This window comes from Ranitomeya variabilis, chromosome 3, assembly GCF_051348905.1.
Source record: "Ranitomeya variabilis isolate aRanVar5 chromosome 3, aRanVar5.hap1, whole genome shotgun sequence".
Taxonomy (NCBI): Eukaryota; Metazoa; Chordata; class Amphibia; order Anura; family Dendrobatidae; genus Ranitomeya; species Ranitomeya variabilis.
Window position 1 is genome coordinate 337,981,974 of NC_135234.1, and position 17,861 is coordinate 337,999,834.

Sequence of the window (17,861 nt, forward strand, 5' to 3'; positions counted from 1 at the left end):
TTTATATGCAAATGAGTCTTGGTCGGATGAAGTACCAGTAGTTATGATAGGAGGGATTGACTCAGTGACAGATTTAACAGAGGTTATTATCTCTTGGAAAAGCTTTTTTATGAAAGCTTTGAGAGGCCTTTGAGTTGAATGATTGTTTAGGATCAGAAATGACATCTCCACCGCAAATATTCATAGTGGTCAAAAATGATTTGAGAAGATACACCATAAAACCCTCAGTTGGATAGTCACCAGATGCTGGGATCCCTTCCAATGTTAATAAAGCAGGGGAAGATTTTGTAAAGCTGCCCTTTTTTTGCAATTTAGATGACTCACAAGGAGCCTCACTTGATGTAGAATATCCGGAGTAATTATCCGTTTCATAGTCAGAGAAATTAAAACCTTCACTATCCACAGATGACTCATTACGCTGTCTAATATTAAAAACCTTACAATGTGTCAGAGTTGACCTCAATGTGTGAATAAGGACAGACAAAGGACCAGGTCCCGAACTGTCGACACAAGCCTTGGGAAGCTTTTAAAATTTGCAATAACTCTGTACTCAATTCTTGCAAATCAATGCAGTTACCACAATTCCCTTCAGATGCAGAGGAACTTTCCAACATGGTAGTGTTGTTTCCTTTTATTCTAGTCTCTTTTTGGTATCCACAGGTGATATCATATGTCCCATCGCTACTTTAGGTCCTGAAGAGGTGTCAAGTTCTTTGACAGGAAAGACGGTGATCCGTGTCTCGCTATTTTTTTTGACAGTGTGTGACCGTGGCTCATGATTGTGCTTCTAGCAGATGTGGACAAGGCTATATACTCTTCTTAAAAGTGTGTACCCTATAGGCAATACACTTCAAATAGGTACATGGTCAATTTGTTAGATTAGATATTCATTTGGTTATATCACCAATGCCAAAGTTGGACCATGACTTCAGATAGATTGTGTAAGTATTACGAAGAGTGGCAGTATCCCGAAATACTGTGTCTGCAAATTGAGATTCTGGTTTGGCTTTTATCCTAAGTCATATTGCAAGGCTTGTTAAAGGGTCAATTATTGACTGTTAGGATTGCTCCTTCCAATTGGTGGCGCTAGTGTTCTAGTCCTCTTCCTCTCTGAAGTGGCAATTTGTATATTTAACTTCCCAGAGGAGTATGCATGGCCAATAAGTCTCCACATGCCGACATGCCAGGTCTGGCTTGTCACTCTCCACAAAGGAGAAACGTTACACCTGAGATCTGAGGGATACAAGGAAATGCCACTGTGTCTCCACAACCATTATGCATGCTGGTAGTGTGTTGAACAGTATGATCCTGGTCCTTTTTAGGCTGTCTGTACACACATGGTTGCTTAGTAGGGAGTCCTACGGCTTTAGTTCTACATATGGTTGCATTTTTTTATCATGCTTTTACAGGTGAAGCACATCTAGCGCTAAAGAACAGGCAGCCCCGATTTATTTTTAAATCTAACCCTGGGTCATTTGCAGTTGGTGGCCAGTTTGAGAACTCAATGTCATGAGTAAGACTGGTTAGTGCAGTCGAAACGCGTCTACTGGCTCATGTCGACCATGTAAATTTTTCTTTTGTATGCACTTTTTTTTTTCTTTTGAAAACTAAAAATAAAATGAAAATCCAGTCCTGTTGAGCCGGACTCCAATTGTTTCTATTAGTTTGAGAATATCCTAAAGATATGTTTATTTTTTGTTAATCGGACGTGTGTAAGAACTTTTGTTCTATACATAAAGGAGAGGTGATTGGTCTGATTGCAGGGCATCCCGCTGCTGGGACCCCGACCGATCATGAGAACGGGGGAGGTCTTGGGAACACTTTATATATGGAGCAATAGTTCACATGTTCAACCATTGTTCAGTCTGTAGGACTGATGGAGTGCTGTACTTTGTTGCCTCTTATAGTCCCTTATATTTTAAAGAGTGAGGAGGGGACACTGATCAGTGGGAGTCCCAGAGGTGGAGCCCCTAGTGATCACTTAAGTATTAAATGTCAAGATCACTAAAACGTTGTTTTTTATAAACACTATTATCCAAAGTTTTTACGAAGGAATATTCGTCCTGCTGAAAAGCTTGTTGCTTATGAATTCTACATAATAGTGAAAGGTCAGCTAGTCTCCGTACATAGAAGCTTTAGTTTTCTTCTATGGTTCTACTTACATGGCATGTAGGAAAAAGAAAAAGGTAAAAAGCTAAGAAGCACAAAGCCTACAACTCGTTTATCTCTTCCAAGGTTTACATTTTTCTGGGTCTTTCATGGAACATAACAGTGACACTGCTGCACTGTGCCTTATACTATAGTTCCATAATGGAAGAGCCGTGAAAGCAGTGTGTTTTGAATGAACTCTGATGCCTTATGTCTGCTTGGTGTTACAGATCGAGTATGTGAAATGTAGAGAAGTGTAGGTCTTCAGACTATTACACAGGCCAATTACAGGGCAGGCCATTTCTTTGGCTTTAGCTTTGAAACCTTTAGGTATAAAATGCAAATTGTACAATATTTCATAGAAGAGTAGTATTTATAGGTCACATTTACCATCAACAGGATTCATTGTTTCTATAAGGCGGTCCAGCAGGATATGCTTTCTCCATAAAGATTTTGTGGGACTTGTATGCCAGGTATTAGACTTGCTGCTAGCTCCTCTTGTATTTCTAGTTAACCAATGAAGCACTGTGACTTCTGGAACTTGTAGTGTATGTGTCCTGTCTGATGAGATATACTGTATATCAGGGTGTTTAATACATGATCTATAGGCCACCATCTGTTTCTTGTAGGTTTCTTATAAACCTTGACAAATTTTTCATGGCTACAGTAAGAGACACCTAAATGAATAACCATACTAGCTGAGATACATCTATGCTTTAGAAATAAAAATTATACATGAGAATTAAATATTAACCTTAGGAGGGGATCTTTATCTATGAAAGTTAAACGCTAGAGACACTCCTCTCTTCAGCAGAATTAGAAATCTTTATAATGTATTTTTGTACCCAATTCTTCCAATGTTTTATTATCCACATCTTATGTCAAGAATTTACATGTCATTTGGAATGAAACCTCATGTATGAAATTCTCAATATCATTAAAGAAGCACTCCTCCCATCAAAGTGTTTATCCTCTTATATATTGCAATCATCATATTATATAGCACTGTGTACTAACAATTGCTAATGTTTCTTTTCTGCTCTATGTAGAAATAAGAAGTCTCTTTTCCCTGCATGAATCGTTCCTTTCTTCAACTCCCGACCCAGCTGCTTCCTCCCCTTCCCCCTGCCAGGGACTTTTGCAGTGACTCATGACTCCTACAGGGAAAATTGACCTCCTGTTTCTACATAGAGCTTAGTTTGCCTTTAACCATTTGATGTCATAGACTTAATTTAAAAGAGAAGAATTAACTGGATAGAGAGGCAAAATGAGCAATTGTAAGTACACAGTGCCATATAATATGATGACTGCAATATATTAAGGGGATAAAAACTTTAATGGGAGTGCTTCCTTAATCTAATAATGTATCACACTAAATGTATTTTCACAAAAAAACACTAAAAATAGCTACCATATTAGTAAATGAGAATAAAACAGATCAGTCATCAAATTATTTTTCTTTTTCTCTTTATGAAAAATGTGCATTCTTTTCGTGACAGCAGGAGGTGCAGACATTTTGGATGTAATTTGCTTTGTATTTTTGTTATTTTTACAAATGTTTTTCTATTAATGAGTGTTGTGACAGTGGGCTGAGAATCCACATTAGGCCTCATTCATAAGTATACCCCTTTCACATGTAAAGCTCCATGAAATAAATGCCACTATAATAATATATAATAACCAGTGTTTGTATGCCAAAACCAGGAGTGTCTCCAAAACACAGAACTAGTATCAATCTTTCAATTATAATTTTTCTCTGTAAGTTCCCCTCCTAGTTTTGGCACACAAAACACTGACGCAACATACTGACGTGTGAATGAGGCCTTGAAGGCTGCACTTTCTGACGTTAATTTTGCATAAATCGCCGCAACTAAACATTCCAATATCTCTGGAGGTAAATGAAACCGGATTAAGAAACTTTGGTTTCTTTTCTAACTTATTTTGTTTATAGGATTTCCACCTAAATTCTAAAATCCTATTTCGAATACAGTTTTACGATACAGATATGCTTCCCTGACAATAAAAATTGGCAGAAAAATTCATATCGGGGGGGAAAAATGTAGATTTTCTTTTTTGTATGATCGTACTGAAATTCCCGGATTGGAAAAATGTATTAAATCCATTGTTTCTAAGTATCTTCTGAAATGTTCTAAATTATGGTAAATATCTTGTATTTTATCTGTTTATTGCTATATCTAATGATTAGAGAATGTTTTATTATCCCCCGTATAACAAATAATAGTTACAAGAGCAAAAGGATAAAACCAATCCACATTGCACACCACTAATACAGTAACATCATGCATTTCCTTTTGTTACACACTGTCACATACATTGTCTTAGTTTCCAAAGCAATGGACTTTGGAATAGACAGTTACATTATGTTAGAATGTCCTATGTGAGATGACTATTTTTTTTATTACCCCAACACTATGTAGGTTTATCTCTAATAGCCATAGAATAAAACTGAGATTGGTACTGACTATAGCTGTCCATCTTCCATGTGAAAGGTTACAATTTATTTCTCATTTTATGTTTTCATTGCTTTGTTACTGCTGTATTACAAAAGAAAATGACGTCACACACCCTCACAGTAGATCCTGAGCCAAAACTGTCTCTGGTTTCCACTGACAGCCTCCTAGCACTTCACAATGCCAGTCTGCCTACTGGAACCATCTGTGTGTTTCCATTGTCATGGTGGTTTATTTGTACTTATGTTGGTTGTCATCTGGGTTATTAATGTTGCTTGCATCAATTTGAAGTGTAACTTTCAATAATTCCTGCAATAAAAAGAAAACTCCTTTTTTGTGTTGTAGTCAAATACTTATTTCTTTTCAATTTTTAGCAAAGTACAACCCAACAAACTCATTTTAAAATGTTTGCATGTTTTATCAGACAAAAAAGCTAATTATTGATGTTTGCAAAACCAGGCAGTGGCAGAGACCATTTTTGCCCAGTGTAATAATGTTTTAGCGCCAGGGACGCTAATGAAGCAAGAGGAGGCGGCGCCCGGAGTACACGGTATGAGGGGGCACATTTTATAAGCAATTATTTCAGCATGTGCAGGCATCATAACTAAAAGAGCCACCTTGTCAGAATGCAGCATTAGTGCTGCACAAGGTGGGTCTTTTAGTTACAAACGCCTGAGGGGGGTGACAGGTTCCCTTTAAAAAACGTTAGCTATTAACCCCTTTGAGATGTAGCCTATTTTCACCTAAATGACAGGCCAATTTTTACAATTCTGACCACTGTCACTTTGAGGTTATAACTCTGGAACACTTCAACGGATCCCAGTGATTCTGACATTGTTTTCTCGTGACATATTGTACTTTATGATAGTGGTAAAATTTCTTCGATATGACTGTGTTTATTTGTGAAAAAACGGACATTTGGCAAAAAATTTGAAAATTGTCAAATGTTTAGTTTTTATGCCCTTAAACTAGTCATATCACACAATATAGTTAATAACATTACCCACATGTCTGCATTACATCAGCATAATTTTGTAAACATAATTTTTTTTGTTAGGACGTTATAAGGATTAAAAGTTGACCAGCGATTTCTCATTTTTACAACAAAATTTGCAAAACCATTTTTTTAGGGACCACCTCACACTTGAAGTGACTTTGAGGGGCCTATATGACAATGCCCAAAAGTGACACCATTCTAAAAACTTCACCCATCAAGGTACTCAAAACCACATTCAAGAAGTTTATTAACCCATCAGGTGCTTCACAGGAATTTTTGGAATGTTTTTTAAAAAAAAATGAACCTTAACTTTTTTCCCCAAAAAATTACTTCCGATCCAATTTGTTTTATTTTACTAAGGGTAACAGGAGAAATTTGACCCCAAAAGTTGTTGTATAATTTGTCCTGAGTACACTGATACCCCATATATGCAGGTAAACCACTATTTGGGCGCACGGCAGAGCTCGGAAGGGAAGGAGCGCCATTTGACTTTTCAGTGCAAAATTGGCTGGAATTGAGATTGGATGCCATGCTGCGTTTGGAGAGCCCCTGATGTGCCTAAACAGTGGAAACCCTCCCACAAGTGACACCATTTTGGAAAGTAGACCCCCTAAGGAACTTATCTAGATGTGTGGTGAGCACTTTGAACCCCCAAGTGCTTCACAGAAGTTAATCATGTAAAGCCATAAAAATAAAAAATCATTTAAAAAAAAATATCTTTTTGCCCCCAATTTTTTATGTTACTAAAGGTAACAGTAGAAATTGGACCCCAAAAGTTGTGCAATTTGTCCTGAGTATGCTGATACTCCATATGTGGGGGTAAACCACTGTTTGGGCGCATGGCAGAGCTCGGAAGGTAAGGAGCGCCATTTGACTTTTCAATGCAAAATTGGCTGGAATTGAGATCAGACACCATGTCGCATTTGGAGAAACCCCCCAAGTGATCCCATTTTGGAAACTAGACCCCCAAGGAACTTATCTAGATGTGTTGTGAGAACTTTGAACCCCCAAGTATTTCACTAAAGTTTATAACGCAGAGCCGTGAAAATAAAAAATAATTTTTTCCCCACAAAAATGATTTTTTAGCCCCCAAAGGGTAACAGGAGAATTTGGACCACAAAAGTTGTCCAATTTGTCCTGAGTAAGCTTATACCCCATATGTGGGGGTAAACCACTGTTTGGGCGCACGGCAGAGTTTGGAAGGAAAGGAGCACCATTTTACTTTTTCAATGCAGAATTGGCTGGATTTGAGATCGGACGCAATGTTGGTGTTTTGAGAGCCCCTGATGTGCCTAAACAGTGGAGATCCCCAATTCTAACTCCAACGCTAACCCGAACACAACCCTTTTCCCAACCCTAACCACACCTCTAACCCCAACACACCCCTAATCCCAACCCTAACCCTGATACAAACCCTAACCACACCCCAACCCTGACACACCCCTAACCACACCCTAACCCTGACACACCCCTAACCCCAACCGTAAACGGAGTCCAAACCCTAGCCCCAACCCTGACTTTAGCCCCAACCCTAACTTTAGCCCTAACCCTAATGGGAAAATGGAATAAATACATTTTTTAAATTTTATTATTTTTCCCTAAATAAGGGGGTGATAAAGATTGGTTTGATTTACTAGTTATAGCGGGTTTTTATAGCGGGTTTTATGTGCAGCTGTCACACACTAAAACACGCTTTTTATTTCAAAAAATAGTTTTTACATCACCTCATTTTGAGAGCTATAATGTTTCCATATTTTGGTCCACATAGTCATGTGAGGTTTTGTTTTTTGTGGGACGAGTTGATATTTTTATTGGTACCATTTTCGGGCACATGACATTTTTTTGATCACTTCATCAATCTGGCTCCATCTTTCTCTGATTGCTGTTGCCAGATCAGCTTTGCAGGTTGGAGCCTTGTCATGGACCATTTTCTTCAACTTGCACCAAAGATTTTCAATTGGATTGAGATCCGGACTATTTGCAGGCCATGACTTTGACCTTATGTGTCTTTTTTCAAGGAATGTTTTCACAGTTTTTGCTCTATGGCAGGATGCATTATCATTAGTGATGAGCGAGTGTACTCGTTGCTCGGGTGGTCTCCGAGTATTTATGACTGCTCGGAGATTAAATTTTCATCGCCTCAGCAGCATGATTTACAGCTATTAGCCAGCTTGATTGCATGTGGGGATTACCTAGCAACCAGGCAACCCCCACTTGTACTCAGCCTGGCTAATAGCTGTAAATCATTCAGCTGCCGTGATGAAAACTAAATCTCCGAAGACTAACAAATACTCGGAGGTCACCCGAGTGAGCTCGGGAAAACCCAAGCAACGAGTACACTCGCTCGTCACTCATTATCATCTTTAAAAATGATTTAATCATCCCCAAACATCCTTTCTATTGATGGGATAAGAAAAGTGTCCAAAATATCAACATAAACTTGTGCATTTATTGAAGATGTAATGACAGCCATCCACCCAATGCCTTTAGCTGACATGCAGCCCCATATCATCAATGATTGTGGAAATTTGCATGTTCTCTTCAGGCAGTCATTTTTATAAATCTCATTGGAACGGCACCAAACAAAAGTTCCAGCATCATCACCTTGCCCAAAGCAGATTCGTGATTCATCACTGAATATGACTTTCATACAGTCAACCACAGTCCATGATTGCTTTTCCTTAGCCCATTGTAACCTTGTTTTTTTCTGTTTAGGCGTTAATGATGGCTTTCATTTAGCTTTTCTGTATGTAAATCCCATTTCCTTTAGGCAGTTTCTTACAGTTCAGTCACAGACGTTGACTCCAGTTTCTACCCATTCGTTCCTCATTTGTTTTGTTATGCATTTCCTGTTTTGGAGACATATTGCTTTAAGTTTCCGGTCTTGACGCTTTGATGTCTTCCTTGGTCTACCAGTATGTTTGCCTTTAACAACCTTCCCATGTTGTTTGTATTTGGTCCAGACTTTAGACACAGCTGACTGTGAACAACCAACATCTTTTGCAACATTGCGTGATGATTTACCCTCTTTTACGAGTTTGATAATACTCTCCTTTGTTTCAATTTACATCTTTCCTGTTGGAGCCATGATTCATGTCTGTCCACTTGGTGCAACAGCTCTCCAAGGTGTGATCACTCCATTTTAGATGCAGACTAACGAGCAGATCTAATTTGATGCAGGTGTTATTTTTGGGTATGAAAATTTACAGGGTGATTCCATAATTTTTTCCTCAGATTTGAGTGATTCCATAATTTGTCCCCTATGCTTGGTAAAAAAAAAGTAACCATTACTGACTACCACATTTTTTGTTCTTGATTTCTTTTAGTGTTTCTTAAAGCCAGAAAGTTGCCATTTGAAATGACTTTAGTTTTGTGCCATGTCTGTGATCTGCTTTTTTTCTACAAAATTAAACAACTGAATGAACATCCTCCAAGGCCGGTGACTCCATAATTTTTGCCAGGGGTTGTATATTCCCTTATACCCTAGCTGAAATCATCCAACAAGGGACCGAAAAAAAAAAAAAAAAAAGCAAGATATCTTGAATGGAATAGAAATGAACCTCATATAGGCATACAAAAGGACAGGCCACACACATCAAGGAGGGGAAAGGGAGAGATACAGGGTCCAAAAAGCAAAAAGGGGACCAAATGTTTAAAGATGGTCTAACCATTTCTCTGAGCAAAGAAGTAATCCCACAGGGCCAGGACGGAGTCAAATCCATCCACTCTCGTTCCCAAAATAGCAGTCATATATTCCATCCTATGAATGTCCTTAATTCTATACAGTAAGTGCTGATGTGAAGGAGGTGAGGTCTGTTCCTGTTCTGATCAAGCACCTTGCCGCTGTAAGGATATGTCGTAACAGCTTAGCTAAGTTTTTACCCATCCCCTTAGGGGAAATGTTTAGCAGAAAAATAGTCGGGTCAAGCCCCCACCTCAACATAAAGAACCCTGGAGATTAAGGGTACCGTCTCACAGTGGCACTTTTGTCGCTACGACGGTACGATCCGTGACGTTCCAGCGATATCCATACGATATCGCTGTGTCTGACACACAACAGCGATCAGGGACCCTGCTGAGAATCGTATGTCGTAGCAGATCGTTTGGAACTTTCTTTCGTCGCTGGATCTCCCGCTGTCATCGCTGGATCGTTGTGTGTGACAGCGATCCAGCGATGCGTTCGCTTGTAACCAGGGTAAACATCGGGTTACTAAGCGCAGGGCCGCGCTTAGTAACACGATGTTTACCGTGGTTACCAGCGTAAAAGTAAAAAAAAGCAAACAGTACATACTTACATTCCGGTGTCTGTCCCCCGGCGTTCTGCTTCTCTGCACTGTGAGCGCCGGCCAGCCGGAAAGCGAGCACAGCGGTGACGTCACCGCTGTGCTTTCTGGCTGGCGCAGACACAGTGGAGAGAAGCAGAACGCCGGGGGACAGACACCGGAATGTGAGTATGTACTGTTTGTTTTTTTTTACTTTTACGCTGGTAACCAGGGTAAACATCGGGTTACTAAGCGCGGCCCTGCGCTTAGTAACCCGATGTTTACCCTGGTTACCCGGGGACTTCGGCATCGTTGGTCGCTGGAGAGCTGACTGTGTGACAGCTCCCCAGCGACCACACAACCACTTACCAACGATCACGGCCAGGTCGTATCGCTGGTCGTGATCGTTGGTAAATCATTATGTGAGACGGTACCCTAAGGCTGTGTGCACACGTAGCAGATTTTTTGCGTTTTTTTCACGGTTTTTCGCTATAAAATCACTATAAAACCGCGAAAAAAACGCTAACATTAAGCATCCTATGTAACAGAATGCAATCCGCATTTTTTGTGCACATGCTGCATTTTTTTCCTGAGCGGAATCGCAATCCAGAAAAAAATGCAGCATGTTCATTAAAATTGCGGAATCGCGGCGATTCTGCACACATAGGAGTGCATTGATCTGCTTACTTCCCGCACGGGGCTGTGCACACCATGCGGGAAGTAAGCAGATGAAGTGCGGTTGGTACCCAGGGTGGAGGAGAGGAGACTCTCCTCCACGGACTGGGCACCATATAAGTGGTAAAAAAAAAAGAATTAAAATAAAAAATAGCGATATACTCACCTTCTGGCGGCCCGACCTTCTCAGAGGCTTCCGAGGTGTGTGTGAAGGACCTGCGATGACGTCGCGGTCACATGACCCGCGGTCACGTGACCGCTACGTCAATGGAAGGTCCTGAACACACAGCATTAGGAACGGACGCCGCTGAGGTGAGTATAACCTTTTTTTTTTTAGTTTTTTTATTATTTTTAACATTCTATCTTTTACTATAGATGCTGCATAGGCTGCATCTATAGTAAAAAGTTGGTCACACTTGTCAAACACTATGTTTGACAAGTGTGACCAACCTGTCAAACAGTTTTCCAAGCGATGCTACAGATCGCTTGGAAAACGCTAGCATTCTGCAAGCTAATTATGCTTGCAAAACGCTAGTTTTCTGCGGGTATATGCATGCTAATTCTGCATGCGATATACCCGCGGCAGGAGGCGCAGAATTGCCGCGGAAATTTCCGCGGCAATTCTGCTACGTGTGAACTCAGCCTTACAGTCTCACTTCCTCCCAAAAACCTGTGTTCACAGAACAATACCAAAAGATATTGTATTGAGTGCCCGCTTCAGAGCAACAACGCCAACACAAGTTTGAGAGTGAAGGTTTCTGTCTGTGGAGATCAGGGGTGTGATACCAGAAAATCAGTATTTTATACTGATTCTTCTTATAAAGAGTGCAAATAGAGGACTTGGCTGCTTTTTCCCAAATAATATGCCAACTTTGAGGTGATAACCCCTTTCCCAGAATAGACTCCCATCTGCACATGTAGGAATGTTTTAGTTGTTGACCTTCCTGAGGAAAACCCACAATCTTATGTATTTCTGAGATTAGTCCTTTAGTCGACGGCCCTCTCCTGCAAATCCTCTCAGTCAGTTGGCAAAGAAACCTTTGGAAGTCCATAAAGCGAGGAAGCAAAGTGCTTGATCTGTAAATACTGAAAGAACTCTTTATTAGTGATAGCAAACTTGGACTTGACAGCATCAAACGTAAGAAGCTGCAGCATGTCCCCGTCTACTAGATCCGCAAATCTAAATAGTCATGCAGAGGTCCAGGGGTGAGCCATCGCATGATCCATACTATTTGGTAACAAGGGTTGAAATATGAATGAGAGCATTGGTGAGTTAGGGGAGGCCAAATTAAACCTCTTCATGCATGAAATCCATATTTACCTCGTGAACCGCATAAGGCCCAACAAAGATTCTAATGGTCCTATTTGACCATAATAACGAATTCAGATGAATTGGTGCTAGCCATAATTTTTCTATTTCTGTACATTTGTTGTATGCCCACGATGGAATTTTACGTAAGTAAGCGGCCCAGTAGAATTTAATATCAGGGACTGACAGACCCCCTTGTGATTTATGAGAGATGAGGAACACGCTTGGAGATCCAATGACGCTTATCATTCCAAATAAATCTCAACATGCCTAGAGGGACTTAAGTTCACTCATGGGGACTTTGACCGGAAGGATCTCAAAAATATTAAGTAACTTAGGAAGGAGAGACATTTTAAGTGAAGTAATACGGCCAATTAATGAAAGCGAAAGTGGTTTTCACTTATCCATTAGTTGCCTTAAATCACTCAGAAGTGGTGGAAAGTTAGTGCTATATATATTAACGTAAGAAGATGATAGGTTAATCCCCAGGTATTTGATAGCCTCAGACTTCCTTCTGAATTTAAAGTTTAGCTTTAACTGATCTAATACGTCAGGAGGGATATTTAGTGGGAGGGCTTCTGTATTTGAAGTATTCAATTTATACCCCGATAATTCCCCATACTTTAGATCCTCCATCAGGTTGGGCAGTGTAATATAGAGTTTGGTTTGGGTTAAAAGCAGAGGTGTCAAACTGCATTCCTCGAGGGCCGCCAACAGGTCATGTTTTCAGGATTTCCTTGTATTGCACAGGTGATAATTTAATCACCTGCACAGAATGATTCCAGCACCTTGTGAATGCTAAGGAAATCCTGAAAACATGACCTGTTGGCGGCCCTCGAGGAATGCAGTTTGACACCTCTGGTTAAAAGGACATCATCCGCAAATAAGGAGATCTTAAACATTTTGTTCCGAACCTCTACTGATATCTTAGGGTTTTGTCTTATCATTGCCGCCAGCAGTTCTATACACAACACATGTGATAGGGGGCAAACCTGATGGGTACCATTTCATATATAGAATAAGAGAGAAGTGTTGAAGGGAAGCTTAATTGAGGCAGAAGGGAAATTGTTCAGTACCCCTATAGCTGTTAGGAAAGGGCCTGAAATGCCAAAAACCTTCAATGTCTCAAACAGGAAGGACCAATTAAGATGGTCAAAAGCTTTTTCCGCATCTAGGTTCAATATGAGAGACTGTAAATTACTTCTATCAGCAACCTCTATTAAATCTATTGCCCACCAGGTGTTATCGCCCCCTGACGGTTAGGGACAGATCCCACTTGATCCTTATTAATGTGAGGTAGCCAACTGTTTAGCCTATTGACCAATATACGAGTGAAGATTTTTAAATCTGAGTTTAGTAACGCAATTGGACGATAATTTGAACAATCTAACTAAGGGATCCTTCCCTGGTTTTGGGATAAGAATTAGATAAGTATGTTATAGCGTATCTGGGATGGGAGGGCAATCCAAAAAGGAGTTAAACAGCTCAACTATATGGGGAGACAGCTCTTCCACAAAGGTTTTGTAATATAAATACGTCGGGGCCTGGGGATTTACCCAAAGGAAGATCCCTCAAAATGTCCACAACCACCTCCTGATTCACCAGCTGATTAAGAGACAATAAGTCCTCAGAAGGGAGAACTGGGAGATTTAATTTTGTTAAAAAGAATTTCAATACAATATTTCTATCAGCCTTATGTATGGGAAGAGTATCTTGTAAATTATACATTTACTACAGAAATTGTAAAATATTTTCAAAATTTTGGTTGGGTTATAGTGAATCATGACATCAGCTTCTCTTAGGGTCTGAGCATGAGAGTTCAGAGATCTATCCTTCAATAATCTTGCCAAAAATGTATATAAGCTGTATTACCTTTCTCATAATATTTTTGTTTTGTATAAAGAAAGTTTTTCAACTTTACGCATTGAGTGGTCTTTTAGTTTATTTATAATCCCCACAACTTTATTTAATATCCTCACCGCTAACTTACGTTCCTCCTTAATTAGTTGAGAGGTTAATTTATTGAATTTGAATTTAGCATTCTTTATTAGTCTAGAACTTTCTTTGATATAATACCCCCTCATGACAGCCTTGTGAGCTTCCCACAGGATTGAAGGGGAAGAAACTGACCCTTTATTCAAATGGAAGACGTCGGTGAGATGGTCTAATAGTCTGCCGAATAGTTGGGTCCTTAATTAGAAACTGAGACCACCTTGACGTTGGTTGTGTTGTATAGTTTGGTCACAGAAGAAACTTGTGAGAGTAGATTATATGGGGTAATTCAACTTTTATCTACACAGAACATGAGGTGTACAAGCATCAGCTTCTTAATACAGCATAAAAGTCTAAGGCTATATGCAAACGTTGCGGATTAGCCTTAGGAATTTCTGGTGCGGATTCTGCCTCTCCTGGCAGAAAACGCAGCTGCGGATTTGCCTCGTTTTTTGTGCGGATCCGCAGCGTTTTTTGTGCGTTTTTGCTGTGTTTTTTTTGCGGATTTGCTGCGTTTTTTTACCCCTGCGGATTTCTATAATGGAATGGGTACAAAAACGCTGCAGATCTGCAAAAAAGAAGTGACATGCTACTTTTAAACCACAGCTGTTGTGAATTTGGTTTCTGGGCTCCCCCGGTGGTCACTGGTGGTACTGAACTTGTGTGCTTCATCGCCTCTGTTCACCTGTTTCCATCAGGATGTGGGAGTTGTCTATTTAGCCTTGCTCCTCAGTCATTTCTATGCCGGCCAACAATGTTACCAGAAGCCTTTCTGTTGCATGTTCCTGCTCCTAGACTACTATCAGCTAAGTTGGACTTGTAGTCCTAAGTTTGTTTTGCATTTTTGTTCCAGTTCTCTGTGTTTGAATATTTCTGAGGCTGGAAGCTCTTGTGAGCTGAAATTGCCACTCTGGTGTCATGAGTTGATATTAGAGTCTTAAAGTAATTTCAGGATGGTGTTTTGAAAGGGTTTTCAGCTGACCGTGTAGTTCCCTTTTCTGTCTTCCTACTATCTAGTAAGCGGACCTCAATTTGCTAAACCTATCTTCATACTTCGTGTGTCAATTTCCTCTAAAATCACCGACATTATATGTGGGGGCTACTGTCTGCCTTTTGGGGAAAATTTCTCTAGAGGTAAGCCAGGTCTGTATTTTCCTCTGCTAGGGTCAGTCAGTTCTCCGGCTGGCGCTGGGCGTCTAGGGATAAAACGTAGGCACGCTACCCGGCCACTGTTAGTTGTGCGGTAGGTTTAGCTCACAGTCAGCTCGAGTTCCCATCTTCCAAGAGCTAGTCCTTTTGTATGCTTTACTACGGTCTCTTGCCATTGAGAACCATGACAGTTTGGCCGGCCCAGGGTTAAAATAATTGGCAGAAGAAAGGAGAGAAAAGAAGTCTGCAGAGAATATTTTTTTTTTTTTTTCCTGAGTTTGCTCATTAGTTGATTCACTAGCATCTCTGCTTACTGCAGCCTTCGTCTCTCTCTCCTTCTAATCCTTGAATGGTTCTGATTTCACCTGATGAAAATGGATCCTCAGAGTTTAGCTACAGGTTTGAATAATCTCGCTATGAAGGTTCAAAGTTTACAGGATTTTGTAATTCATGCTCCTATATCTGAACCTAGAGTACCTTTGCCTGAATTTTTCTCCGGGAATAGATCTCGCTTCCAGAATTTCAAACATAATTGTAAATTATTTTTGTCTCTGAGATCTCGCTCCGCTGGAGATCCTGCACAGCAGGTCAGGATTGTAATTTCCTTGCTCCGGGGCGACCCTCAGGATTGGGCATTTGCTTTGGCACCAGGGGATCCTGCGTTGCTCAATGTGGATGCGTTTTTCCTGGCTTTGGGGTTGCTTTATGAGGAACCTCATTTAGAGATTCAGGCTGAAAAAGCCTTGATGGCCCTGTCTCAAGGGCAAGATGAGGCTGAAATATACTGCCAAAAATTTCGTAAGTGGTCTGTGCTTACTCAGTGGAATGAGTGCGCCCTGGCGGCGAATTTCAGAGAGGGTTTCTCTGATGCCATTAAAGATGTTATGGTGGGGTTCCCTGTGCCTGCAGGTCTGAATGAGTCCATGACAATGGCTATTCAGATTGATCGGCGTTTGCGGGAGCGCAAACCTGTGCACCATTTGGCGGTGTCTACTGAGAAGGCGCCAGAGATTATGCAATGTGATAGAATTCTGTCCAGAAGCGAACGACAGAATTTTAGGCAAAAAAATGGGTTATGCTTCTATTGTGGCGATTCAACTCATGTTATATCAGCATGCTCTAAACGTACTAAGAAGGTTGATAAGTCTGTTTCAATTGGTACTTTACAGTCCAAGTTTATTCTGTCTGTGACCCTGATTTGCTCTTTATCGTCTATTACCGCGGACGCCTATGTCGACTCTGGCGCCGCTTTGAGTCTTATGGATTGGTCCTTTGCCAAATGCTGTGGGTTTAATTTAGAGCCTCTGGAAGTTCCTATACCTCTGAAGGGTATTGACTCCACGCCATTGGCTAGTAATAAACCACAATACTGGACACAAGTAATTATGCGTATTAATCCGGATCACCAGGAGATTATTCGCTTCCTTGTGTTGTATAATCTACATGATGTGTTGGTGCTTGGATTGCCATGGCTGCAATCTCATAACCCAGTCCTCGACTGGAAAGCAATGTCTGTGTTAAGCTGGGGATGTCAGGGGACTCATGGGGACGTACCTTTGGTTTCCATTTCGTCATCTATTCCCTCTGAGATTCCGGAATTTTTATCTGATTATCGTGACGTTTTTGAGGAGCCTAAACTTGGTTCACTACCTCCGCACAGAGATTGCGATTGTACAATAGATCTGATTCCGGGCAGTAAGTTTCCAAAGGGTCATTTATTTAATCTATCTGTGCCTGAACATGCTGCTATGCGGGAATATATTAAGGAGTCCTTGGAAAAGGGACATATTCGTCCTTCGTCATCTCCCTTAGGAGCCGGTTTTTTCTTTGTATCTAAAAAAGATGGCTCTTTGAGGCCGTGTATTGATTATCGGCTTTTGAATAAAATCACGGTTAAATATCAGTATCCTTTGCCACTGCTTACTGATTTGTTTGCTCGAATAAAGGGGGCCAAGTGGTTCTCTAAGATTGATCTTCGTGGGGCGTATAATTTAGTGCGAATTAAGCAGGGGGATGAGTGGAAAACCGCATTTAATACGCCTGAGGGCCATTTTGAGTATTTAGTAATGCCTTTTGGTCTTTCAAATGCCCCTTCAGTCTTTCAGTCTTTTATGCATGACATTTTCCGTGAGTATTTGGATAAATTTATGATTGTGTATCTGGATGATATTTTGATTTTTTCGGACGACTGGGACTCTCATGTCCAACAGGTCAGGAGGGTTTTTCAGGTTTTGCGCTCTAATTCCTTGTGTGTAAAGGGTTCTAAGTGCGTTTTTGGGGTTCAAAAGATTTCGTTTTTGGGGTACATTTTTTCCCCCTCTTCCATTGAGATGGACCCTGTCAAGGTTCAGGCTATTTGTGATTGGACGCAACCCTCTTCTCTTAAGAGCCTTCAGAAGTTTTTGGGCTTTGCTAATTTTTATCGTCGATTTATAACTGGTTTTTCTGATGTTGCTAAACCGTTGACTGATTTGACTAAGAAGGGTGCTGATGTTGCTGATTGGTCCCCTGCTGCTGTGGAGGCCTTTCGGGAGCTTAAGCGCCGCTTTTCTTCCGCCCCTGTATTGCGTCAGCCTGATGTTACTCTTCCTTTTCAGGTTGAGGTCGACGCTTCAGAAATCGGAGCTGGGGCGGTTTTGTCGCAGAAAAATTCCGACTGCTCCGTGATGAGACCTTGCGCGTTCTTTTCTCGTAAATTTTCGCCCGCTGAGCGAAATTATGATATTGGTAATCGGGAGCTCTTGGCTATGAAGTGGGCTTTTGAGGAGTGGCGTCATTGGCTTGAGGGGGCTAGACATCAGGTGGTGGTATTGACCGACCACAAGAATTTGATTTATCTTGAGTCTGCCAGGCGCCTG

At 40.8% G+C, this 17,861-nt stretch overlaps 1 long non-coding RNA gene across 1 annotated transcript in view; it reads right to left on the minus strand.

The window, feature by feature from the left end:
• LOC143815974 (uncharacterized) overlaps positions 1-17,861 on the minus strand; it is a 241,873-nt gene that overhangs the window by 12,315 nt on the left and 211,697 nt on the right. The gene's annotated exons all lie outside the window — the stretch shown is intronic.